The sequence below is a fragment of the Marmota monax genome, unplaced genomic scaffold (genome assembly GCF_021218885.2).
Source record: "Marmota monax isolate L192 unplaced genomic scaffold, Marmota_monax_Labrador192_F-V1.1 WCK01_AAM20220418_F8-fsc00018, whole genome shotgun sequence".
NCBI classification, from domain to species: domain Eukaryota; kingdom Metazoa; phylum Chordata; class Mammalia; order Rodentia; family Sciuridae; genus Marmota; species Marmota monax.
Genome location: NW_026692201.1, coordinates 7,393,451 through 7,419,163, shown reverse-complemented (window position 1 = coordinate 7,419,163; position 25,713 = coordinate 7,393,451). Strand labels below are relative to the sequence as shown.

The 25,713-nt window shown below is 32.9% G+C and overlaps 1 protein-coding gene across 1 annotated transcript in view; it reads left to right on the top strand.

The window, feature by feature from the left end:
• The window catches only part of Homer1 (homer scaffold protein 1), a 137,882-nt gene that overhangs the window by 69,795 nt on the left and 42,374 nt on the right, over positions 1–25,713 (top strand). The window lies entirely within an intron of this gene.

Sequence of the window (25,713 nt, the reverse complement as noted above, 5' to 3'; positions counted from 1 at the left end):
AAGCTAGTTACAGAGAAAATGTTTTTCAGTGAAACAAAATACTGTTAATCCCTTCTATTTTTAAAACATAGCCCCTTAAAGGCCTCTTTTGTTAGCCTGGTTTCTTTTAAATTGTATTTTTTTTAAAATAGATTTTCCATTCTGAAATTAGGCTTTATCTTAGTCTTAGAGGTAATATCATCACATGATTTCAAAGGAAGAAAGAGGAGAAACTTCTAGCATAGTAGATTTATGTTTGGACACCAATAGGAGATAATACTTCATTTGCTTTTCTGAATTTTAAAACAATTTGATACTCTAAAAAGACAGTTTGTCCTAAGTGTGTTCCAAACTAGTTACATTGATTATTGGTCATACTGTGGTATTTTTAGAATATAAGGAAATCTATGACATTGTAGCATTGCAGATATAAAACAAATATCTATCAGTAATCTGTCTTAAAGTTAATTTATATCTTTCCTTGAATGCTTTTCACTCAGTTTTGGTTAAAATTAAGGAAACAGTCTTCTTTTATTGCATATGTTTTTTGAGGTTCCATTATTTAAAATATCTCATTCTTTGGCATATAAAGAATTGTGAAGTGAGGTATTTCAAACTCATTTATAAGAATCTTAATTTTGATTGAAATTTGTTAAATATTAGGGACATAGGATTGAGTATAATAGAGTATAACATTAAGAGACCTCATGATCAGAGTGAAAAAGAAGAAAAATGAGAGAGTTTTTTTAGGAATGAGTAGAGAGGAGAACTATTTGTGAAGCTGTTCCCATTTGTTGCTCAAAATGCTAATAATTTTATATTAAACATGTATTCTGGAGTTAATGGATTTTATGCTTTATCTGCTATAGTATAAACATTTTTATAGCTATAAAGATGATTACACATGGGAAAATTTTTAGTTCCTCTAATCTGAAGACTTTATGATTTGTTAAATATATAGTCTTTTAACAAAACTAAAATGTTTTACATTTCCTTCTTTTAATAAAAATATATTTAACATATCCATATAATAGACTTAACTGCACTAAAATAATTGTACTTGATTTCTTTAAATTTAATTTCTTTAAATTTAAATTGAGATATCTGCATTGAATACTGTGACAATTAGAAATAAAAACTTTAAACATTTGTAAAAGTTATTTCTAACTTATATACCTAAAATTTTCTAAATTTTTACTTTGTTAGTTCTTGTACTTGGCATTACTTATGAGGAATTAGACTTTATCTAACTGACTGTGTTCTTGGGAGTCACTTTGATTTGAAGATACAGCTTCTTTAGTTAGGGAATTTATAGATTAGCCAGGGAGATACTTGACAGACCTCTGATTGTGTTAAAGGCATTATAATCTTAAAAGTTTTTCTTATTAAGAATACTTGACTATAGGATTTTTAGAAGATTGATTCTCTGAACTTGTTTTAATTTTATATTAATAAATTTTCAGCCAGTTACTTGACTGAAAACAGATTGCCACCTGAGGTAGATCATATTACAGCTAACGTTAGAATCCTAGCCTGTCAGAGATAGAAGGAAGAGACCTCGAAGATGATGTAATTCAGGATTTTCCAAACTGTGGTAGTTTGAAATCAGTTTAATGCATTATTTATGGGGTCCTGAAAATGAAATCAAGTAGAAAATAGGAGAGTAATAGTAACATTAAGAGTGAAAATTAGGGGACTGGGGTTGTGGCTCAGTGGTAGAGCGCTTGCCTAGCATGTGCAAGGCTCTGGGTTCAATCCTCAGCACCACATAAATATAAATAAAATAAAGGTATTGTGTCCAAGTACAACTAAAAAATAATTTAAAAAGGTAAAAATTGGGTCAGTGGTCCATGACTCATGGCTGCAATCCTATCTACTGGGGAGACTGAGACAGTAGGATAGCAAATTTGAGACCAAGCTCTAACTTAGTGAGACCCTATTTCAAAATTTGGGGAAAAAATAAAAGTGGCCTGGGAATATAGCGCAGTAGTAGAGCACTTGCCTATCATGCATAAGGCCCTGGGTTCAATCCCCACCACAAGAAAAAGAAAAAAATAATAGAAACTATTTTACTAATCTGCATATCTACATATATACATGTGTGTGTGATTACAGTGTAAAATGTTCCAAGTTCAAAAGTATGTGACTTTGGCTTGTGAGAAGATTAAATCCCAGCATTTAGGAGAGTGTCCTAGATAATATAGTTCATTAGTAAAACCTGAGAGTTGACAGCTCAGCTCTTTTGACCCTAATATGTGCTGTCAGTCAGTGAATAGTATATTTAAGTCAAATACCCAGCAAAGAAATAAGTGTTTCATGAATTAGAGACAAAGAATATTAGAAAAAAATTTTATTCAAATCCGAAACTCCCAAGTATTTAAATTGGATATTCTTTTTTTATCTCCCCATGGCAAAAGAAGACAATTAAAATCTTATGTTTTTAAGGCTTACATTATTTTTCATTCCTTCCTCAGTATTTGTTTGAAAAAATAATATCAAAAACAGTTTTGCCAATATTTTTCTCCTGGTTGATATTATTTTGCTGCAGTATAAAGAGCAAAGTAACTAGGATAGCTATATATTTTTAAAAAACCAAAACATGGAAACAGTGATGTAGCCTGTCAATTTGACTGATGACTGCAATAGTAGGTACTTGTGCTCTTCTTAAAATTCAAATTTTATTCCTAAATCTCATTAATTCATTAATTAATATACTAAAAGAAGACCTTGATTTTCATTTAGCCCTGAAATTTTGGGTGATGTGATTAATGTGGTTATTTTTGTTCTTTACTCTTTGTAGGCTTTATTTATTTTAAAAATGTTATTGCATAGCTGCAGAGAGATAAGCAGGATTTTTTACTTTTAATTTTAATTATAACCTTTTATTACAAAAATTTTAACCATATGAGACAGAATAGTGAACTCCTGTGAACATATCACCCAACTTTAATTGGCATGAAAATACGACCAGTCTCATTTCATCTCATCTACCACTGTATCATTCTTAAAGTAATTTCCAGACATTTAATTTCATCCACATAGTTCTTAAAATTAGTTTTTAACTTTTAAACATTTATGTACTAAGCTATTACAACTTTTTGTGTTTATTTCATTCAGTGGCATTATAGGTCACCTCGAATCATGTATTACTTTCTCTGTGTGTGTGTGTGTGTGTGTTTGTGTGTGTGTTCTGGGGATTGAACCCAGGGCCTCATGCATGCTAGGCAGGCACTCTACCATTGAGATATATTTCCAGCCCCACTTTCTTTGATTTTTAATTATACTGCTGCTTAACTAAATTTTATATGTTATGAGCTGCTCAATACTTCTTAGTCAAGTGCTATTGTATTGTTTTATGTTAGTGTCATAACTATGCAAAAATACCTTCATCAAATAAGATTCAGTGAATTCTTTCTTTTTTTTTTTTTGAATTATTTCTTTTTGAGTGTACGTCTCTAAATGTTTTTAAAAGTTTAAAAATATGTAAAATAGGTGAATCACAAGGTCAAAACATTTACTAATTTCTTTAGGGAAATGATATTTTCATCTAAATTGTTTCTTTCTTTAAAAATTACTTTTAACCTAAATGATAAAGTCCTTTTGAGATTGATAAATATATATTGACCCACTGAAGTCTTCAGACCATCCTTTGAAATAATAGTCTTAGATTAGCTATAAAGTAGGTATATCCTGATAGATAGCATATGTGTATGCAGGAAATCTTTGCTCTCTTGCTCCAGGGATTTTTTGGTTGCTTCATAGTGTCCACTGAGTGGAACTCTAGAATATACTTGTGTTTTTCTTACAAATAATAAATAATAGATATTTTTAAAAGATTTAAAGCTACCTAAAATTCTCTTTGATATAGTTAATTCTATAGTATTCCAGTGCTGTTGAAATCTAACACTGAAATGTAATACTGAAAACTTATTTTGCTCATTACAGTTTTATGATCCTTAGATATTCAGTACTATACTGATAAATAACTGCTATCATATTTTTGAGAGTTCACAACAGACATATAAATTGGTGAAGTTATTTTCATACTGGTAAATTTTGATAACAGTTTGATAATTGTAATGAAAAATAGGCTCTTTTGTGCACTAATTATATTTAGATTCTTCTAATGTTTAGATGATGTGTTCTCATGGTGCTGTTAGACTTTATGCATTTTGGAGGTACTGCATGTGTCTTCTATTCTGTTAGAGATTTTTCTACCACTCAATGTAGTTGTGTTTCCAGCAGATACTCATTAAAGGATGTATGCAGAAATATTACTTTCTAGTATATTGACTTTAAATCAGTGTAACTATAATTTTACATAAGGTTATGACATCTGGGTGGGTTTGCTCTATTTGTGTTTATTTTTAAAGTTTCAGAGAGTCACTACTTTAAAACTGATTTAGGCATGTTTCTGTCATTTCAAAAACTAAACTTCACTGGGAATTTTACATACCAGTTTAAGTAAGACATAAAACAAACTTACCAAAATAAATATAAAATATTTGTGCTTAACAAAATAAAGCCAGGTGTGGTAGCTCACGCCTGTAATCCCAGCAGTTTTGGAGACTATCAGGAGGATCACAAGTTCAAAGTCAGTTTCACCCAAAGCAAGGTGTTAGGCAACTCAGTGAGACCCTGTCTCAAAATAAAATAAAAAATGGGCTGGGGATGTGGCTTAGTGATTGAGCGCTCCTGGGTTCAATCCCTGGTACCAAAACCAAACAAAAATAAAAAACAAAATAAGATCAAATGTACAATAGTGTACATTGTCTTAATTTAAATACAGTTTGTACTTATCTGAAGATGATACAAATAAGAAAAGTAAATGACTGTGAAGAGTTCTTAGGTACTATTCTCTCCACACTATGGTATCTGTCTCCCTCTTTTATGGATAGAAAGCAAAACTTAGATTATAGTTGTAAACAAAGTAAAAAATATTTACCAGTATTTTACTAAAATATTGGTAAAACTTTGTATATAATAAAGCTGGGACATGACTTCACAAGAAGTGACTTTATCATTGATATAGTTACAGGCGAAAAACTAAAGTTGTAGGATTCTCCTTAGTCTTAATGGACTTAAATATCATTATTGTTCCACCATTAAACCTAAAAAATTATATTAGGTTTTTCAAAATAAAATTAATATGAAGGCAGAGATAATTTGTGAGTGATCATAACTCAACAATATAGAGTTGTCAGTGAACGGGATGGAATTTTGTGTGACGTGCTATAGTAATTTGGTAATACATATACTGTTTTACATTCCCTTGAAATTTAGAAGCAATTTATGTATTTTAAAATAAGATGCAATAAAAATACTTTAGCAACAAGTTTGTTAGTTTTCTGAACATATATCTATTTTAATTTCCTGTTTTGAAAGTTTTAAAAACCTTTGTTTTCTTCTAAAGTCTTTTAAAATATTTTAAGTAAAACTTTAAAATTTGCTAAAACATTTTGTCAGGCATTATCACTTGATATAAATTATTATTCATGTACAATAAAGATGTTTCTGGGCTGGGGATATAGCTCAGTTGGTAGAGTGCTTGCCTTGCATGCACAAGGGCCCTGGGTTCAATCCCCAGCAACACACACACACACACACACACACACACACGACATTGTTAAGCTACCTCCAATAGGAATTAGTCCCTTCCCCTTCTCTATCTCTGATTTACAATTATTACTAATGGAAAACAATGTTTCATCAATCCATCCCTAGCAATTGCCAGCTTCTCATTTTAAAACAACTACCTGGAGTTAGGAGGTGCGGTCATTTGCCTTGGATCAGATTGATTCTAGGTTGGTTATGATCTGTCCCGTGAAGGGTTTTTAGGAATTCATTCTTAGTAGACCACAGTGCCGGATTCCATTGGAAGGGAGATGTGATAAGGATAGTTCTGATCTAGGACATAAGGGAAAATGCTTTTCCTTTGGATTTAGTTTTCCATCTTTCCTCTTAGCAGAGTAGTAAGGGCCAATATAAAGATGTGAACCTAGACAGAGGCCACGCATGCCACAAATATGTGAAATTTTTGGTATACATCGCAGTAAGGAATGGTGAGTTCTGTGTCAGAGTGGGGTAGGCTTCATCTAAATAATGAACCCAGAGAAATGGAGACTAGATGACACTTCTGGCTTCTAGTTTAGATCTTCAAAGGAAAGCTTTGTAAAGATTGGGGCCAGCTTTTGCCTCGTAAGGATAATACATTCAACTCACATTTCATTCGGGACACTTAAGTATATCGAAGTAGTCATGCTGCAGTGACTACTTTACTTATAGAATGTGTAAAATGCAGATATGGCTAAACAATTGAAATTGTTGTGTGTTATGCTTTTTATTTGTATCAGTTTGCAATTCTGTTTACAGTTTAGCTTGACCAAATTGTTAATTTTTACAACTGTTCTACATTGACATCTGAAAGTTGATATTAAAACTTTGGAGATAGAAGAAACTTGAGCTATTACGTATTTCAGCCACTTCATTTTACAGAAGCAGAAGTAAATTCAGAGAAGAGAGTTTCAGATTATTTGCTAATGGTTAAGTTACACCAAAGATACCTCCAGAGGCATTGATCATTAGAATCTATCCTGGTTAAGGCAGTTTTCCCTCTACTTAACTCTTAAGAAAGTTTGTTTTCTGTATCATTTTTCAGATACTTAGCATGCTGATTTTTATCATCATTCAAAGTGTTTACCATTACTTGTTAAACTCCCCTACTAGCTTCTCAGTTAAGCCTCATTGGCTTGCATTTCTTATAGTCTCTAATCATTTTAGATATATTACAGATCATAAATAATTTATTGTGTAAATAAATGCATATGCTTTTTTCAGCTAACTGAAATAACGAAATGGCAAATAAGTTGGTCCAACTTATAGCATCAAAAATAAATATTGAACAGAGCTAACAAATATCAATTTGAAGAATAATTAGCTGAATATTCAAATTCTAGCAGGATTCATTTAGCTATTAATATTCCCTTTACTATTTTCAGTAGCAGCTTTATGGAGATATAATTTATGTACTAAATAGTTCACATATTTAAAATGTACAATTCAGCAGTTGTAATATATTCACAGAGTTGTGCAATCTTTACCACATTTTAGAGCATTTTTATTACCTTCCCCCAAATCCTGTATCCATTAGCATTTACTCCCTTTTCCCCACAAACTCTCCTCTCCTCCAGCCATAAACAACCACCAATAACTTTTTATTTCTATAATAGATTTGTCTGTTCTGAACTATTCATATAATTGGAATCATAGCTGGGCTGGGGATATAGCTCAGTGGTAGAGTGCTTACCTATCACACATGACATTCTGGGTTTGATCCCTAGCACACACACCCCCAAATCATATTTAAAAAATTCATTCATAGGGCTGGAGTTATGGCTCAGTGGTAGCGCATTTGCCTGGCATGCGTGAGGCACTGGGTTCGAGTCTCAGCACCACATATAAATAAATAAATAAAGGTCAATCAACAAATATTTTTTTAAAAAATTCATTTATAATGTAGAATATTACCAGTACTTCATGTCCTTTTTTATTGATGAATAATATTTTATGATTATACCATGGTTTTTAAAATCCATTTATCAGGTCATAGACATTTTGATTGTTTCTGCTTTTTGAAAGTTACATTATTATGAATAATATTGGGTCATAGAGTAATTCTATCTTTATCCTTTGGAGGAACTACCAGAGTGTTTTTCAAAGCAGCTGTACCATTTTACATTTCTGCCAGCAGTGTATAGGATTCTAGTTTCTCCACACAACACCAACACTTCTTTTTTTTTTTTTTTTTTTTTTTTACCAACACTTCTTACAGTCTTTTATTTTTTGTGTTGCTAGGAGTTCAATCCTGAGAGCCTTGCACAAGCACTCTACAACTGAGCTATAACTCCAGCCTTGTATGTCTTATTATCCTAGTGAGTGAAGTGGTAGCTTACTATGGTTTTGTTTTTCATTTTCCTGATAGCTAATTGATGTTAAGCATCTTTTCATGTGCTTATTGGCCACTTGTATATCTTTGGAGAAATGGCTATTCAGATCCTTTGCCCATTTATGATTGGGTTGATTTTTTTTTCTCTGTTGCTGAGTTGTGCTCCTTTATATTTTCTAGATATTAACCCCTTACCAGGTAAATGATTTGTAAATATCTCTCTAATTATTTTTACTAGATGACTCTTCACTTTTCTGATGGTATGCTTTCTTTTGGTATGCTTTGCAAGACCAAAATTATCTATTTTTTTCTTTTGTTGCTTTTGCTTTCTGTGTCACATCTAAGAAATCCTTGCCTAATTCAAAGTCACAAGATTTTCCCACTTTTTTTTTTTTTTCTAATTTTTAGCTCTTATACTTAGGTCTTTGATCTATTATGGTACATTTTTGTATGTCATGTGAGATAGAAGCTCAACTTCATTCTTTTGCGTGTGATTATCTGTTTTCCCAGCAATATTTGCTGGTAAAAAAAAAAAAATGTTCTTTATCCATTGAATTGTCTTGGTACTCTTACAAAAATCAGTGACTCACACCTGGGCTCTGTGACTCACACCTGTAATCTAGCTACTCTGAAGGATAATACAGGAGGATCCCAAGTTCAAGGGAAGCCTTGGTTGGACCCTTGCTCAAAAATAAAAGGGACTTGGGATATAGGTCAGTGGTAAAGTGCTTGCTTAGCATGCATGAGAAAACAAAATAAAGTCAGTTGACTATAAATGTGGGTTTGTTTCTGGACTCTCAGTTCTATCCATTGATTTGATCTATGTTTATGCCAGTATTATACTGTTTTAATTATAGCTTTGACTAAGTTTTGAAATTGGGAAGTGTGATTCATCCAACTTTGTTCTTCCTTTTCAAGATAATTTTGACCCTCCAACTTCTTAAAATATCCATGCAAATTTTAGTCTGTAGAAATTCCATATGAGGGGCGGGGATTGGGGCTCAGCTATAGCATGCTCGTCTAGCACGTGCAAGGCCGTGGGTTTGGATCCTCAGCACCACATAAAAATAAATAAACAAAATAAAGATATTGTGTCCAACTACTTCTAAAAAATAAATATTTAAAAAAAAAGGGGGGGCTGGGGATGTGGCTCAAGCGGTAGCGCGCTCGCCTCGCATGCGTGCGGCCCGGGTTTGATCCTCAGCACCACATACCAACAAAGATGTTGTGTCCGCCAATAACTAAAAAATAAATATTAAAAAATTCTCTCTCTCTCCTCTCTCTCTCTCTCTCTTAAAAAAAAAAAAAAAAAAAAGGAATACCATATGAATTTCCACAAAGAAACCATTTGAGATTCTGATAAGGATAATTTATTAAAACTTTTAGGTTTGCTGAACTTGTTTATTAGCTTTAATAGTTCTTAAGTTGGATTTCTTAGGATTTTCTATATACAAAATTAGGTCTTTCACATATGACTTTCACGTATGAAAATGAGTATGTTTTACTTCTTTTCATGTCCAATCTGGAAGCCTTTTACTTCATTTTCTTGACCAGTTGCCCTGACTGGAACCTCCAGTATAATGATGAATACTGGTCACAAGAGTGCAGATTAGTTAGGAACATATGGCTATCATAATAGAGACTCTTAAAATTCATGAACATGGGATTTATTTAGAACTTCTTATATTACTTACAACCATGTTATTTAGTTTTCAGAGTACACATTTACACTTTTTTTTTGTTAAATGTATTTGCATTTTTTGATGGTATTACAAATGATCTAATAACACGTTTAGTATTTAGAAGTACAGTTGATTTTTGTGTAGCAATTTTGCATTCTGCAAACTTGCTGAACTTTTTACTAGTTTTCATAGTTTTGAAATTGGTTTATTAGGATATTCTATATACAAAATTAAGGCATTTATAAATAGATATATTTTTACTTTTTTCATTTCCAATATGGGCTTTATCACATTTTCTTGATTAGAAACCTGGTTAGAACCTCCAGTACAATGTTGAATAGAAGTGACAAGAGTATAAATCCTTGTTTTGTTTTTCATCTTATGGGAAAAACAGACTTTCACAGTTAAGTGTGATGTTAGCTGTGTGCTTTTCATAGATAATTTATATCCAGAAATTTAAGTTTCTTATTTGAGATTTCGTTTCCTGGAGTTACGAGAAAGGATTTGTTTTTGTTTTTGTTTTCTGTTTTAATTTTCCAACAGTAAACGTTCTTCATAACTCTTAAAATGAAATCTTTGACATAGTTTTGAAGGTTTCTCTGTTTTTAGTTGTGACCCTGGGAATTAAACCCAGGGCGTCACGAATGTTAGCCATGTTCTTTGCCACTGCGCTGTACCCTCACTTGTGTTTTCTCTTTCTTTGAGAAAGGATCTCATTATGTTGCCTAGGTTTCTCTTGAACTCATGGGCTTAAGCGATCCTTCTGTCTTAACCTCCGATCATCATGCCCAACTTCTTTAGACATAGTTTGGGAGAATAATTGCTTTATAGTTCCATTGGCGTGTATAACATGAGGTTAATGGAACTGCTGGTTAGCAAATATGTCTTTAGAAAATATATTTGGTCCTGTGACTTAATGGTTTTATTGTAATTGGATCATCTTAGGATGCACTTTACTTACAAAGTTACTATTAAAGGGGATACCTAAGTCCTCTTGGGCTCTACAAAATATATAGAGAGAAAGTGGATATTAACAAATTATTGATTGTGTGAAGAACCGTATCATGTAGTATTACCTGATTCTAAAAACACGGCTACTGCGTGGTAGTCTTACCTTTTCAGATTCTTTTAAAAGGTGTAGATAAACTGTTCTGTCATTATCACATATGGTCAGAAAGTTCCTGGTCCCTGGCAAGGAAAGGAGATGATCTTTAATGGTACTTTATCTTAGAAGTCTCACAACCTATTAGGACCTATTAGATATCATGCCTTAAATTAATACTGGACATATCACAATTGGGTTTCATTGTTTTGTCTTTTTGGAGAGAGACTGAGTTATTTGGGACTAAGAAAACATATTATATGCCTAAATAGACTCCTTTTCCTTTCCCCCATTACCACTTATTATAAAATTTCTGCTTGAACATTTTTTTTCTATTTTTGGAAAACTGGATTTTTTACTCTCTTATATCCTGATACTGACTGAATAGTTTTTTTAATCGAAAGTCAGAAAAAAAAAAAATCAGTTCTTCAGGTTGGATTTTTTTTTCCCCACTGTGGAGACATCCGATTTCCTTGGGGGACGCCTTCTGTGACCACTTTTAGTTTTGAGACTGAGCGGAGTCACCATTTTCCTTGGAAGAAGAGGATCTGAAGTTTATTCTAAATGAAAAGACGAAAATAGCCCCTGACTGAGAGAAACTAAAATGGAAGAAACATGACAGTTAAATAAGACCCAGGCATCACAGTTTTAACTTTGAAGAGTCAAAAGAAGTAGCACTTTTAAAGAAGATGCTTAGCTGCTTGAATTCCTCGGATTGTCTAGATAATATTTAAGCCACCTCCATGTAGAAGAAGAAAAAAAATAGACTAGGCATGGCATCTTATATTTCATCCCTTTGGCAAAATGCTATAATACTTGTTCCACTAATTATCAGAAGTCTTAAAAGCCCTTGATGGAGAAAAATCAAAATAACTGTAACTCCTGATGAAGATAGTGAAAAAATAAGCAACCTAATTCTCCTGGACTTCTAATTAGAACTGTTTCATAGATGCCATTTCTCTTAAAACATAAATATAGCCACTTTTCATACCTTGATCAGTTTGATCTGTTTTCATATACAAATAGTTAACTCCCTACCTCACAGGGATGTTGTGAGGCAAAATTTAAATGTTCCTTTAAAAAGTTTGGAAGTAATAACTCTGGACTGTCTCTTTGTTGATAGTTTCTATAATCATACAGTTTTGTTTATTTTAAAATTTGCAAGTGCTGTCCTGTAGTTATGAATGGATATTAGGATAACACTTTTAAATGAAGATAATGAAGTTGTATTTGAATTATCAATGAGCATCCTTGTATGAAGAATAATTTGACTGCATGATATGTTCAATTGATTTTTTTCAAATAAGAGCTTTTAAACAATTATAATTAAAGAAAAACTAAACTAAAATTGTCTGGTTTTCCCTTTTATTTAGTTGGGATTTAATTATACAAACTTCTTAGATAAAAGGTAACCCAACTCATCAAATTCTAATGATAGAAAATGAAAAACACAAGATAATTTATGTTTTAGGAAAATGAAAATCTTGTAGCAAGGTTCAAGCAATATAGAGATGTCCAGAATTTAGACTTTGAGGCCTGGGATGTGGCTCAGTGGTAGAATGCTCGCTTGGCATACATGAGGCCCTGGGTTCCATCTCTAGCACTACAAAAAAAAAAAAAGTTTGAAAAAACTAAATAAAGGTGTGTCTTATTAAATAGAGATGAAATCTCAGTAATATTTTTATTAAAAATAGAAGTACTATAAGAATAGAAATTTGATAAACATCACAATAGAAATATTTAATATGAATTAAAATTCATGCATAGAAAATTCTTAAGTCACTACCTGCACGCCTATAATCCCAGCAGCCTCGGTGACTGAGATGGAGGATCATGAGTTCAAAGCCAGTCTCAGCAACTTAGAGAGGCACTAAGCAACTCAATGAGACCCTGTCTCTAATTAAAATACAAAATAGGGCTGGGGATGTGGTTCAGTAGTCAAGTGCCCCTGAGTTCATTCCCTATACTTCCTGCTCCCCCCAAAAAAATCTTCAACTTTTTTTGGGGGGTGCAGGTAGGGCTAGGATTGAACTCAGGGCCTTGCATATGCTAGGGAATCACTCTACTACTGAGCTACATCCTCAGCCTGTAATATCTTTAAATGAACCTTATACATTTCCCCAGAGACCCCACTACTCCTATTGTCTTATGTACTTACAAATCACTTCTACTGTTTAGCTTATTAACTTATTGAAGTTGTGTAGGAATGGAAACATAGAAGATACCTTTCTTTCACTAATTCTGCTTAGCAAAAGAAATTGCTGTAATTGTTTTTTATAGTTTCATGCTTTGCCCTCATATATATACACATATACTATATCATATATAATATACATGTGTGTCATTATGTATTATATATATTATTTGTATGAATAATATAAATTGGTCATGTATTATTTATCTGTTTTAATGTACTTATGTTTGAATACAAAAATATTGTTAAAATCCTAATGTTCTAATGATAAAAAAATCAGTGAGTTTAAAGATAATCATAAATTATTGATAAAATTTTATTATTTAAGGAGTAATTGAGCAGGGGTTGTGGCTCAGCAGTAGAGCGCTCGCCTCGCACATGTGAGACCCTGAGTTCGATCCTCAGCACCACATAAAAATACATAAGTGAAATAAAGATATTGTGTTTGACTACAACTAAAAAATAAATATTGGAAAAATGCAAAAACTTTAAAAAAAAAAAAAAGAAGAAGAAGAAGTAATAAAGCCAGGCACAGTGGCACACACCTGTAATCCCAGCAGCTTGGGATGCTGAGACAAGAGGATTGAGAGTTCAAAGCCAGCCTCAGAAAAAGTGAGGTGCTAATCACCTTATTTAGAGACAACCCTGTCTCTAAATAAAATACAAAATAGGGCTGGGGATGTGGTTCAGTGCCCCTGAGTTCAATTCCCAGCACCTCCCCCAAATGAATAAATAAATAAACAAACAAACAAATACTTCTTAGAAGCAATTCTGAGCCTTGTTTTTAAACACCAAAAACGGAATGTAACATATTTGGTGAAAATATGTAAAGGATCCTTAGCCCCCATAATACAGTAGCATCTAATACAAAGTGTGCTTTTCTAGTCAATCTATTATAGAAAGCAAATATTAAAGTTAGTGAACATGTTCTTCAGCAATAATAAAGAAATATGACAGTAATAGTCATGAATTTAACAGTATCACTTTCCCTGTATTTAAAAATTAGACTTTCTTGTATCAGTTCCTATTTGATTAGGGGAACAATTTATGGACTTTATCTTGATTTAGTTCAAGAGGGAATAATGTCCTAGGAAGAATGTGAATTCAGGTTCAGCATCCTTGATCCAAGTATTTGAAATCTATGCAAAACTTGTTGAGTTCCAACAAGTTACCGCTCATGAAAAATTCCATATTCGATTTCAGTAAGAACACAAACCAAGTAAAAATGCTGTTTAAAATTACCTTCAGATTGGCTGGGCACAGTGGCACACGCCTATAATCCCAATGGCACAGCAGGCTGAGGAAGGAGGATTATGAATTCAAAGCCAGCCTCAGCAAAAGCGAGATATTAGTCAACTCAGTATGACCCTGTCTTTAGATAAAATATAAATAGGGCTGGGGATGTGGCATAGTGGTCGAGTGCCCCTGAACTCAATCCCCTATATCTCCCCTCTCCCCCCCAAAATTACCTAAGACTTTATATAAAACATGTATATGAAACTTAAATGAATTTCATTTTTAGATTTAAATCACATTCATAAGATATCTAATATATATGCAAATATTGCAAAATCTGAAATATTTCTGGTACTAGGCATTTCAGATAAGGAATACTTAACCTATAATGTGTTTTTAGTCTCTAAAATGCAAAACATTCTTATCGTGTCTCCATCTCAAAAGTGAAAAAATTGTACTTCGTTTCTTCTGTTTATGCCAGCAGTAGTAGTTACTTGGCAAATGGCTTCATGTTTCTGAGCAACAGTTTTTCATCTGTTAAGTAAAAAAAGAAGGTTGAAATGTGATTTTACGCACCTTTGTCTTGATTACCTTAATGTGATCCTGTCTTTAGTTTGGGAAATAAATAAGATATCCTTCTATTCTTCTGTGGATGGCCATGAGATTTAGTACTGACTTTATAATCATTTAAACACTGACAACATTACTGTGCTACATAAAAGAACCCATTACATAAGGCAAATTAGCCATCTCTGACTTTAAATAGAACATTAGGAAAAAGTAGTATCCTGTGCTTTTGCATTATATGCACACAAATTAAAATTATTTAAATTCTTTTCAGATGACATTATGAATTCAAAATATGTGATCCATCAGTTATTACTTTTTAACAATAGATTCATTTAAAATTAGATCACTAGCACAAGAGATAGTAGAACCTCATAATATCTTGGAATGAATTATAATGAGATAAGTTTTAAAACTATAGTTATCTGATAACTAAATGGATTCAAACAGGCTAGCTTAATAACTGAACTTACAGATAGAATTGAATGTTCTACAGTTGAGAATTAATTTGAGCAGTATTAAATCATAACCAACAGAGCTAGGGTGGTAGTTCTGTTGGAGTACATGTGCATGAGGCCCTAGGTGGTTTCAGTCCCCAGCACAAAAAAGTAAAATCTTAACCAGCAAATTGAAAAACAATGGCTCTTATGTACTACTCCCTTTGAAAACATGATAGCAACTAGTGGAAAATGAAATCAGATTTGCTGTTCTTGGGGAGGATGTAAGCATTTAATAAATGATATACTGCTGTATCTGGAAAAATAGTATAGGCATTTAACACTTCAACTAATTTCATTTGATGTCTTACTTGTAGTCGTACCTTACAGTTTAGTACAATTTCTAGACTAATTTATAGAAAGGAAGCAATAGACTAAGGAAAATAATTCCCTTCCAATTCACTAAGGTTTAGTATACCAAAGGAAAGACCATCTTTGATGTTCTTTGTTTATTTTTCTTCCCGAACAGGTGCTGTACTAGTCATTTTATATGCTAATATCAGTTTAAAATTCTGATTGTTAGGCCATGTGCAATTGTCCTTAGTACTTCCAAAGATTAGGTGATATAGTTTACATGGAAGCCTATTCGTTTAATAAGGACCTAGTCAGGTTTATATATATCTAGTTTATATATGTATATATCTTGTGTTTTTATAAATTTTAGCTTTGAATAGTCTTATCTCTACTCATTGTGTTTTACAATTATCTCATGAGAAGTAGAACAGATATGGTTTCCTATTTTTCAGGGGGAAAAACGTCTGAAGCATAAAGAGATTATGGAGTTTTTCTGTCATCTCTAGGTACCAGAATTAGGATTGAACTGTAATCCTTTGCTTTTCTGCTTCAGTCTTTCCCTAATCTATCTTGAAGAAATTTTAAATATCCAAATGGAAACCAAACATCAAAAAGATAACAGGATTCTTTTTTTTATTTAGCACAAAAATAGGTTATGAATACTTACAATATGTAGTTGAAATTCACTGATAAGAATTATTCATTTGAGAACATACATGCATTTAGGTTAAATCAGTATGGTCATATTGATTTTATAATTACAGTACTTATACTGACAAATACCCTAATAAGAGTTTCTTATGTATGCTTCTGTATGTGAATATGTGTGTGCATATGTAGTCATAGTAGTCTTGATTATGTAACTAGTAGTTTATATTTGCAAGCAAAATTATTAGGGAATTTTAGATATAATAATTTATGTGAATATAGGTCATAGTAAAATTTCCTTATACATTATATGCTTACTTTTCTCTTTAGTCTATGGATTAGGTAATATTGTTAAGAATGCAGTAGTTCTTAACAGTTCTCATAGTTCTTAGAGCTAAGATGTGTGTTTTCTGAAACCATTATAGCAAAGATTTGGAACATTTGTCCCAAGACTTTTCAGGTTGGAATGTAAGGGTTCGGCAACCCTACAGCATCTATGTAGGTGGGCCCTTGTTTCCAAGAAACAAGTCATTGCTTGGAATCACCAAGTTGAATCTTCCAGTATAGTTTCAAAGGTATTCTGCAAAATATGGTTATAGGTCTGGGATGGTTCAAAAGTAGTTCTCCTGTAAACCAGTGATTCTGAAACATATTCAGAGGCTGAGACCACCTGAAAGGCACAGTTATCTTTGTGGGGGAGGTGTGTGTGTATGTGTGTATATATATCTATAATAACATGAAATTGATTTCATTTAACAAGTTATCAATGTAAAAATCACCATGATCCCACACATATAAGGTATCAGTGGTCAAACTAAGCCTGGCAAGCTCTTTTTAAAGTTATCCGTGCATAGGTCACTTTTAATACTCATTCATTCAAAATCATTTATTGAGCATGTTGTTATGCCAACACAAAGATGAATAAGATTCATGAAGCAGTAGAATACATAAATAGTATGGATGATGCAAAGATGCATTGGGTGCTTTGGCAGTTCCAAAGAGCCTGTCAGCTCTCCATGGCTACTTCAGCACTCATACTGCCCTTTACACTCTTGACAAGTATTTGCTAGGCATTGTGTTCTTCAATGAATAAGAAAAAGTATGTTATTATAGTTTTTAAACTTAAATAGAGGAGTAAGAAAAAATAATTTATAAATAACTATAATTATGATTATAAAATTATTAAAAAATGCCATGAAAGAAAGGGTCACCATGAGGGGAAAGAGAAGAGGTGGTGGAGGGTATAAGAATAGGTCTCTTTCTGGAGTCTTGTATCACTCGTCCTTCCAGTGAATAGAAGCTGACCTAATAAAATGAGAGTATAGCACTCCAGGCAGAGGGAGGGGCTTCTGCTTTGCTCTTGAAGCATTTAGGTGTCCAGTATTCTTATTTTGAGTTCATAGTATTAACCTCAACTGACTTAGAGGATTCTGAAAACTGATTAGAGAAACATTGATGTAAGAGAAATAAGAAAATTATTCAGTGTTTTAGCTTTGAGACTAAGGGAACAGGAAGAAAAAGATATTTCTAGTTCACTAGTCTATTAGCTTTTTAAGAATAGCTATGCTTTTTCATCCTTGAATCATGTTTTCCAGTAGAATGCCTGACACATATTAGGTGTGCAATAAATATTTGCTGAATCAGGTAACTGGATAATTGTTTCTTTTCCATTAGATTTTTTTTTTCCAGCAGTTAGGACAGAAAGTCCTTAAATGTGAGAGAAATGCCTTATATACATCCATTTTCCGCAAAATATTAAGCACACAGAAAATAAATGCTATTGATTTATTATATTGAATGCATTGATTGCTTGAATTAAATTCAGAAATTACACAAACTAATAGCCTATTTGATGACCATCAAAATACTACAATTACATTACATGACATACTACATTACATTTCATACTACATTACATTACATTAGCATTATATACTAAAAATGCCATCTTAAGGCAGATAGAAAATGAATTAGGCTTCTTTATTTCTTTCTTTTCCATATAAACCCAAGAGTCAAAACATAAATGCCAAATTTTATGGAATTTGTCATATTATTCTCAGTTGCTAAAAATTTTTTGAGTAAGAGGCACTTCTGACTTTGTTATAAATATGAATAACATTTAACATTGTTAAATGTTGCATCAAAGAGCTTTTATCATCTACACTTTATATTCACTGTGAATATAGTGTTCAGTAGTATCAGCAAATACAATCTAAAATAAGTTTTTCTTCTTGAATGTCTTTATTCACTTTTACAAAAATGTATCTGAAAAAGAAATCTAACTCTCAAAAGATTGACATTTTGGGTGGAGCACATGCCTGTAATCTCACCAGCTCAGGAGCTGAGGCAGGAAGATCACAAGTTCACAGCCAGCCTTAGAAAAGTAGCAAGGCCCTAAGCAAGTTAGCAAGACCTCCCCTGGGTTCAACCCCTGGTCCCCCCACCACCACCAAAATTTACTTTTGGGGGGAACTAGGAGTGTAGTTCAGAGCTTTTGCCTAGCATGTGTTAGGCTCTAGGTTCAGTCCCCAGGAAAAAAAATGTTACATTTTTTTAGGTTGTATATAAAGTTTGTTGCCACAGATCATGCTATTTTAATATAATTCTCGATGAAACTCAGGATGGCTACTTGACTTCTTCTAGATCTCTATTTACACAGAATTTCTTTATGGTTTTAGTTTGTTTTCTATTAAATCAGAAGTAATAAGGGATATAATTTAACTGGTTTAAATATGAGAAAAAAAGTTGTCAACTGTCATAAGCACATATAATAAGGCATTTATATGAACAATTCACTAACCTGGGTGAACACAATATTAGTGTAGATGATAAAAACTGTTTGCAAGCTCAGAATATGTGGTAATTTTTGGATGGTTTTCAGAAAGTTACTTACAAACCAAGTAAAACTCTATAAGCACATTTTAGTAGTAAAAGCCTACTTATGGTGAAATCTGTATTCATCTGTAGAAAGCAGCCTACCTAGCAAATATTAATAGAAGGACCTGAAGTAGTTAGTTCCATTTATTTAAATATGTTATCAAATTATTTGCTTTTCATGTAAATTTAAGGGAAGCATGTAGTCTTCCATCTCCATATAAAAAGTCTTCAAACTATTCAGAAATTTGATCCCAACTTCATTTTCATTTCTGAGTAATATAATGTGATGTACTAATTTTTATTAATCCATATTCCAAATAAGTTGAAAAGTATTCATCTACTTTTCAGTGATCTTTGCATGGCATTCTCAGCATTATCTGTCTGACTGCATATATTGCAATTGTAGAATACCCATAATACAGGAGAGCAGATATTTCCCCAAACCATTGGCAGGAAGATTACTAGTTCAAGTCCTAACTGTTATGTGGATAACAGTTCCCATCCTTTATAGCATTTGAGTTTAATAGTCTGTGTTAGTTAATTACTATTAATGAAACAGTATAATCGCAGCATAAGTCACTGGTCTTCCTATCATATGTGACATTCTCACATAAAGAAAGTCACAGGTTTTCTTCAAGGGAAACTGAGTTTTGCTGATGAATATGCTCAAGTCTGTCATTGGACAAACAACAAAACAGATTTTCTAATGACAGATTTCAGTTTGTCATCTTCTTACAGCTAAAGTGGTGACTCTTGCTGAACTAACCTGGAGTTGGAGTTCAGTCAGACCTCATCACTTCAGCCAGTAAAGTTGATTCTCAGGGATGTAAGAGATTTTGGCTTCCATGCAAGTAGATCAGGAAAGGCTTTATGGAAAAGAAAAAAAAAAGAACCCTCTCTCGATAATAGCCAAGCCATCATTAGTGGACTATGCTATTATTTGTTCTGGGCTCCATTAGAGTCATTCTGCCCTTCCTTAGAGTCATTCACATATTCTTTTGATCAGGACCTTTACCTGTACATATTATTTATATAACTTATATGTGCATTAACAAATGAAGTTGGTGATGATGATTATGCTTGAAGTAAATGACAACAGCAGAGGGGCTGAGATTGTGGCTCAGTGGCAGAGCACTTGCCTAGCATGATGTGTAAGGCACCGGGTTGGATCCTTATCACAGCATATAAAAATAGGCACATAAAATACAGGCAAGCTGACCATCTACAACCACACACACACACACACACACACACACCCCAAAAAATACATTAAAAACAAAAGACAAGGGGCTGGGGTTGTGGCTCAGTGGTAGAGTACTCGTCTAGTATGTGTGAGGCCCTGGATTCGATCCTCAGCACCACATATAAATAAATAAATAAAATAAAGGCATTGTGTCCAACTACAACCAAAAAAATTTTTTTTAAAGATAATAGCAGAAACAAGTAAAATTTTATTCATGCCATCACTCATTTAAGTAATGTAAAATTATATCCTTTGAGGGCTGGGATTGTGGCTCAGTGGTAGAGTATTTGCCTCACAAATATGAGGTACTGGGTTTGACCCTCAGCACCACATAAAATTAAGTAAATAAAATAAAGGTATTGTGTCCATCTACAAGTAAAAAATAAATAAAATAATAAAATTATATTCTTTGATTCTGGCCTCTTCAAATTTAAACTAAAATGCAAATTTCTCTGATTCTGAATACTAAATAGTGGTCAAACTATTACTACTTTTAGTTAACTATTACTGCTAGTTTCTAAAATGTGAGAAGTTTCTATGGCAAGATATTGGGAAGCATATTTTACTATAAAATATCCATATGTGTCTACTCAATTATAGCTTTGGCAAAAATCTCTGTTAATATTATATTTTCAATTCTGCTTGTACGCAGAGTGACTTCTATTATTTATATTTTTCTCCAAGTATACTAAATGTTGTGCCAAACAACTTTTAGGGGGAATTTTCTTTATGTGACCTGCTTTGCAAGGAAACAGAAATAGTTTAGCCTCTTTTTAAAACTAAGCCAGATTATAGTTAAATGAAAATATTTATTTCTGTCTTGAATAGATTATAATGATTATAATGCTATTGCCTTATAAATAAGAGGACAGGCTTGAAAGTAATTGATCTCTTTGCAAAACAGATATATATTCTCAAGAGTTGAAAGAATGGGGACGTGGACGGGGAGAGTTGAAAGTAATATAATTTTTTACTTAGTATGTAAGACTTGTTTCTGAAGACATCTCCCTAGTAGGATAATCCAACATCATGCTGAGAATAAATTTCCAAAGAAAGCATTTAGTTAGTTTTTAAATTTTTAAAAAGGGAAATTAATACAAATATTGGATTTATATGAATATAGTTGGTGCATAATTCATAGTATTACCTTGGGTCAATTCTTTTTTCTTTTCACAAACTAAACAGTAGGTCCACTGAACTACTTTTTATTGCCTTTTGTTAGATCTGGCTTCAGCCCTCCACATTCATTGATATAGATTATCTATGATTTGTGTTTCAATATTTGAAATACCTATGAAGTTCATTTGAGCTGTTCACAAATTTTTTGAGCAAGAAGTTAGTATCTACACCTCCAACCTTACAGAGAATAGGCTGTTGTAAATTTCAAGGAGAATCTCTCTCTAGAAGTTTTAGAGCTTGCTGGTAAGTGCCAGCAGTGAGAATATAAAGTGTAATTGAAATTGGGACCACTAGTGACTCTTCACCCTTGTTTTCCCATTCCTTGGCCATAACTACAGTAGGGCACATGGCAAGGCCACAGGAGTCACTGTGTCAAGCAAGCAGTGTGCAGATATGAGCAGCACATCTGCAGCATAGAGCCACCTCCAGTGAGAACTACTCATCAGCAAGGAGACAGGATATTTCTGAGGGCTACTTATGGATCTTTCCCCTAGTAAAACTGAATAGAGTTAGACATTTTTGTGTCCTCTAAAATCAAATGGGCAGTTACACTGAAGTGTAGAACGTTATATGAGTACACATAATTAGTTCAGATTCAGGCTTCATAACTTCTCCCCTCTCATAATCAGAAAGAAGCACACGTCTTTTGAGAATCATTTGTTTACTTTTTTTTTCCTTACTCTTTCATTAACTTGCTAAACTTACTGAGGTCTACAGCAAAGATTTAGACTTCTTTTTTTTTTTTTGCCCTTCACAGCTGTACTATATAACTTTATTTAACAATTCAGTAAAAGCCAAAGTTGATGGATTTTAATATGGTATGTGGAGAACAAAGTCAAAGAATACAAAGTGCCCCAAAAATCATTCTGTTTGATACCGGTGCCCTCAATATTACCAAACTTCTGTGAAAGAAGCCTTATAATAAAGAAAGACTAAAATCAACATGGAAACTGATTTAAAAAAAAAAAAAGAAGAAAAGTTCATTTAGCAATTCTGACAATCTAGAAAAGAAGGTCTGACTCTAATACTGGATAAATAGACATCATGTTTTAAGTAGAAAACACAAGAACAAAAAGTAATTATCACTGAAAATATTGCACAACTTCAGCTGTTTCCTCCAAATTTGCTTTATATAATTGGATGGATATAAATTAATGAACAAAAATTTAAGCAAGATACATTAACAATTTAATAGAACCCGATAATCTAATTTCTTCCAATTTTTCTCAAATTCATTTGAGTGTTTCCATCAGATTTAGACTTTTTGTAAGTAATATAACTATAGTACCCAAGGAAAACGGCTTAAATCACCTAGTGTGTACCTGATGTGGGTTCAGTTTAAATCACATCTAGTTCAGTTATTTTTACCCCTAATCAAAAAGAACTCCTTTAAAATATTAAATCTTTTTAGCTTTTTCTTAGTTCGCTGAAAATTCTTTATTTTTTTTTTAATCTAATGTTTCTGCATTTAGGAAAGATAGTAATAGTTGAGCATCTAATATGTTTTGTGTTTATTTCTTAAAATCATCCTATGAAGATAGTAGTTCCTAATCCTGATTTTACAGATGAGGAAACTGAGACCTAGTAAGGTTAAATAACTTGCCCAAGGCCCCAAAACTAGCAAATAACTGGAGCTATAATTTGAACCAAGTTGTCAAACTCCTAAGCCTCAACTTTTGACCACTGTTTGAACAGCTGTTTCTTGTTTAATGTATATATTTATCAAAATTCTTCACAAATTCAGAAATATTTATAGGCTGACAAAAGCATACATTATGCATTTTGAATTTGTTTTGAAGTAATTTGATTTTATAACTTCCTTTATTTCACTTTCTTTATAATAGCTAAGCAAACTGTCATCTAAGATAAAAACATGTTATTTTGCATCCCACTAAGAAAAAAATATTGTCAAACTGTGACTGTGGCTGGGGATGTGGCTCAAGCGGTAGCGCACTAGCCTGGCATGTGTGCGGCCCGGATTCGATCCTCAGCACCACATACAAACAAAGATGTTGTGTCCGCTGAAAACTAAAAAAAAAAAATAAAAAGATTAAAAAATTAAAAAAAAAACTGTGACTGTGCTAACTCTAAAACAACTTACTAGCATATTACTTTTGGACACAGGTAAGATAAATGTTTTAAGAAGTTCCTGTAATTTTATCATATTCAGAGTCCCACTCTTCTGATTCATTTTTTACTATACTGTATGTCCACATTTTTTAACCCCTATCATCTTTTTATGCCATTGATAACATTGCTGATAGTGTTACTTTAAAGACTAATTCTTTCTTTATCTCTGTGATTTTCTTCTAAACTAGTATTCATTAAAAGCTTTACTACTTAAGTTCCATTTCAGTTCTAAAAAGCATGCATCCCTGAATAGAACTAAGTGATTCCCAATTCACTACAGGAACTGCCTTTAAAGCTTTGTCAGCAAACATATATCTTAATCTTTAACCATGACCGTCAGCTTTTGTATTGTATATTAATCTAAACATGCCGGTCTGTATGCAAAGATGATGGATTGTCAGGCAGGAAAGGAATCTGAGATGCAAAGAAAGACCTGGAGAATCATCAAGGCTTTCATTAAAAGAGCAAGAGTCAGAGGAGGCCGCATTTAGAAGCAGGTGCCAACAGGAGTATAGAGAACAGAACAATATGAACATTTTATTAGTGGATTGAAAGGAGTGCCTTGATGAGTAAATTAATAAGATGCTAAAATCGTACTAAGTGAGATAGCTTATTAAGAATTTGGGCAAGTCAGGACTTGGTTACATCTAGTAGAAAATGCCCTTAGACTGCTACACTATTTTCCTGGCAGGACCTGAAATCCCTACTCATTCAAATCCTTTTAACAACATGTATTATTTATAAACAAGGTTATTGTTTCATTTAAGAAGGATTTCTTTCCTTTAAAAAGATAACTTCAATTTTATTAAGAAACTAAAATCCAGACCCTAAATTGTTGAAGATATCAATAATGTTTTAGTGGAATTAGCCCGGAGCCAGCATTCTAATGTGGAAACACTTCCTAAAGTTGTACACAAGTAGGTTTAAGTCTGTTGCTTCAATGTTCACAGTTAGGGATGGGAAGTGAAAGGACAACCAACAGGCAGATCCTGAAACAAGGCAGTTTTTTGCAGCACATTCACAGTTAAGGCTTAATCTCACTACTGAAACAATCATAATGAGTAAAAAGCCTACTTCAAACCATTTTTAAAACCCTTTTTTAAAGTGTCTGAATATTTTTCTCAGTTCTTCATAGTTAGCATTCTCATACATGCAAGGGGTTACCATTCTGGAGATTCCTGATGAGTCCTGGGCCCTGGAGGCAGGGGACAGAGGCAGCTTTCAAGATTCTGTAACCATTCACATATAGGATTCACTGCAGAGGGTAAATAAGTACATTACTGATGTATTAGACTCATCACTCTGTTTATACATAGTTTATTGAGGTAATTTTTCTTCTTGGTTTCATATAATTAATGAAAGTTTAATATTTTCTCATAGAGTATTTGACTTTAGATGAAGGAAAATTGTAAAAGTCCAGTTTAAGGAAACTTTCCAGTGATGTTTTTGGAGTTTTTTGAACTTGTAGATTTGAAACCAAAAGAAACCAGCTGGTCTTTTTTGAAGGGAAGCTGTATTGAACAATCACAAGAACAAAGAATTATTTTCTCTTATTCCAGCACGCAGACATGAGATCATAATGGTGTTTTAGTATCTCTCTGAATCACTGGTATCTCCAACTAGACAATTTATCTTTCTTTGGAAATAGTTTACGTAAGGTGAAACTATCAAAACTGTATTTAAACTGGGTGTGGTGGCACAAGCCTGTAATCCCAGTGGCTCTAGAGGCTGACGCAGGAGGATCATGAGTTCAAAGGCAGCCTCTGCAAAAGTGAGGCACTAAGCAACTCATGAGACCCTGTCTCTAAATAAAAATACAAAATAGGGCTGGTGATGCGGCTCAGTGATCAAGTGCCCCTGAGTTCAAGCTCTGGTACAAAAAAAAAAAAACACTGTATTTACAAGCCAGATGTGGTGGTACATGCCTGTAGTCCCACCTTCTTGGGAGGCTGAGTCTAGAGGATCACTTGAGTTCAACAGTTTGAGACCAACCTGGGCAATATAGCAAGACCCATCTCAAAACATATAAACTATACCTCTACAGAAGGAACTAAATTATTCCCTAGAGAATCAACTTTTTTAATACCAGTATTCCTAATGTAAGATGCCATCTTAAATTTTTGGTACAGAATTAATCCTT